The 3,164-nt window shown below is 41.5% G+C and overlaps 1 protein-coding gene across 1 annotated transcript in view; it reads right to left on the bottom strand.

Moving 5' to 3' along the window:
- The window catches only part of ITGA4 (integrin, alpha 4 (antigen CD49D, alpha 4 subunit of VLA-4 receptor)), an 85,885-nt gene extending 83,108 nt beyond the window's left edge, over positions 1–2,777 (bottom strand). Inside the window, exon 1 of the mRNA XM_012000039.1 lies at positions 2,600–2,777. The gene's annotated coding sequence lies outside the window, so the exon portion shown is untranslated. The remainder of the gene's footprint in view (positions 1–2,599) is intronic.
- Between the last annotated feature and the right edge of the window lie 387 nt (positions 2,778–3,164).

The raw sequence follows: 3,164 nt of genomic DNA, 5'->3' as shown, positions 1-3,164 counted from the left end.
CAGGATGGTCTCGATCTCCTGACCTCGTGATCTGCACATCTCGGCCTCCCAAAGTGCTGGGATTACAGGCTTGAGCCACCGCGCCCGGCCTCAACTTCTACCTTTTAATGTATTACCTTTTAATTTTTAAACTTTTGGTTCAGTTTATTAATTGTCCCTATTAACCTCAACCTGCTTATTACAGATAACATACAGATAATAGATTTAAGTAAACAATAAAGAAGAACCGCTATTTTTTGAATGTCTATTATGTGTCAGTACTGAGCTAAGCATTTTCGCAACATTAGAGTCACCCACATTTGAAACAGGACAACTGAAGCTATTTTATACAGAAGATTCACACACACACACACGCACGCACACACACTTCTACAGAAGATGGCTTATCTATATTTACACATACTCTTGAAACTTCTTCATACAAAATAGTGCACAGCCCACAAACCTAATAATCCTAAAATATGTTTATTACCAACGTAATGTTTTCAGTGTTTTATTTCTAGACTGTAGCCTCAATCCCTATTTTATACCTTTAAGCTACCACTGAATTTATTCTGAATAGAAAGAGGCAGTTTCTTTACATGAAGAATAAAAGATATCTGTATTCTTTAGAACGTCACGAGAAATAACTTCAGTCAACTCTTCAGCAAATACTCAAGGCATTACTATCGCTGTTAATGTTTTAACTCATTGATTGACCAGGAATCTTGTCTTTTTTCCTTTCATCTCAGTAAGTACCCTGTAGATTGGTCAAAATTTTGAAAGTTAAAAATATCAGTTTGGCTCATTTCTAATCAATTATCTTACTCATAAATCTGGTTAATAAACTTTCCCTCTACTTTTATTCATTCATCCATCCAAAAAAAATCTTCATTTAATTCCTATTACATATCGATCATGTTTACATTTCTCTGAGAACAGTCAACCCCCATGCTACACATGCCCAGTTTTTCCCTTCCATGGACAGGCATCATCTTAAATTTAATATATTATGTCATGATGTATCCAATTAAACACAGACATCCAGAAATAGATTCCGTGTCCATCCAGACAGGAAGTAGACACTAAATACCAGTAGTTATAATGTCATGGATCAGGAAACTATGACAGGACAACAGAAATAAAATCGCTCCCTCCTGAGACCTTGCCAAGATCCTCTGGCAGATTAAAGTTGTCAGCTCCACTCCCTAATTCTTCACCCACAACTCTCTCATGCAATGAAAATTATGCTTTGCAAAATCATTCCAAATGTATGGGTCTGTGAATGTTTTATACATTCCTACTGTGATTTCTGGTATTGAGGATGCTTAACAAGAGGCTAGGGCTTATTCTACATGCTACAGACAACTCGTGGACTTTTATAGGTGTTCGAAGTTAAAAGTAAACATTCCATTATGTTTATACTCTATTTGAATTCATTCGAAAGAAAGGAACCAGCTTCGCTGTTTGAAAAAGAGCAAAGACTACTATAAAATGCAAAAGAAGTTAAAGATCCAATAACCAATCCCAAAAGTCCCTTTACAGCAAAGAAATATAAAGTACCAATTTTATTCACCATTTACAGATGACCCACCAGCTCAGCAGGCAACATATTAAACCATTCACTTAATTTTATTTGCATTGAAGATGCATACATGAAAGAAAATGGCTTAGACTTTGGACCCATTCAGACCCTAGTGTGACTTTAGTTCCCACCTATCACTCAGTAGCTCATAACTTTTAAAAAAGTATTTGCAACTCTGAGCCACAGTCCTCATACATAAACTAGGAACAATGTCAACCATGACCCAGGGTTGCTTTGAGGGGAAAAAATTAAGCAATATGTATAGCAGTAACATTTTGGAATAAGATAGGTCTTGTTATTTAATATTCGTTCCTCTTTCCCCACTTGTCTGTGTGCAAGAAACTTGTCTGAAACATGAAACTTCTCCCCTCTATCAGTACACATTTTTCAACTTGTCACAAATCTGAGACATTGAGAAATGACTGCAAAAAGATGGACCCATATAACATGAGAGTTTTGGATGATGGTTTTGGGAGTGGAAAATTATACTACATTAACAATGAAGATGCCAACTTTCCTTTTCTTTTACATTGCATATTCTAAGTAAAACTATCACTTTTTTTCTTTAGACCTTTAGGTTAAACGACGGGATATGGGATCAATTCCAATTGCTATTCCTGATATGCCCTTTAGCCTGTTCTTTAAGAAGGTTGATAGGACAAAGATGGAAATAAAATTCTCAAGTCTTGGCTTAGCTGGATTCTATCCTTAATATGCTGAGACACGCTAAAATGTGCTTTACACACGGAGAGACGGGGGAGAGATGAAAAGAAAGTATCATAAGAAATTTCCCTCTACCATAGTTTTGGTCAGCGTACTGCAATCATTGCCATAAGGAGAAGGGAGAACGATATTAACAGAAAGGGAATCCCTTTTACATTAAGGAGGGAAGACGAGACGGAGTTGAAACTGAAAACTTTAGGCTCTTTAAACGAGAAGCAACAGGCGACTTGAATCTTTCCAGGACTTGCCCTATGGTGGGGTCCACATAGGGGGTCGGGAGGTCACTAACTCCTGGTTCCACACCCAACTCACCCAGCTGGAGCTGTTCGCACGTCCGGCCGGGATTCTTCCCGATCCTGCATCTGTAAATCGCCCCGGGATTGATCACTGAAGCGTTGGCGAGCCAGTTGGCAGTGGGCGCACCCACCACGAGCCTAAAGAGACACGTGCACGTGCGCTCAGACGTGAGCTGTGCTGCCCACTGAGCTCCCTGTCGGAACAGATGTGCAGTCGGCAGCAGGGCAGCTTCCCCACCTCCTCTTCCGCCCACCACCCCCGACTCGAAGCTCCAAGGTCTTGCGCCAGAACGCACCCGGGGTGCTGTCACCCCAAGATAAGTTAGTTTCCCTGGCAGATCTCCAGCGAGCTGGCACTCGCAGCGTTTCCCTCCTGTCTCCTTGGGAGGGAGAAAAGTTTGAACCGGGCAGGGAATCCCTTCGGCGCCGTTCTCACGCCGCTCTGAGCTGCTGAGGGCTCATTGGTCCAACTCTACTCACCATCGGTTCGCCCCGTGGCTGTGCAGCACGACCGAGTAGCCGAACAGCGTGTTGGGGGGGCCCTGGTAAAGCAGCGCGCTCTCAGTGTCCACGTTGTAGGG

This window comes from Mandrillus leucophaeus, unplaced genomic scaffold, assembly GCF_000951045.1.
Source record: "Mandrillus leucophaeus isolate KB7577 unplaced genomic scaffold, Mleu.le_1.0 Scaffold614, whole genome shotgun sequence".
Taxonomy (NCBI): Eukaryota; Metazoa; Chordata; class Mammalia; order Primates; family Cercopithecidae; genus Mandrillus; species Mandrillus leucophaeus.
This window is presented reverse-complemented; position numbering and strand designations above follow the sequence as displayed.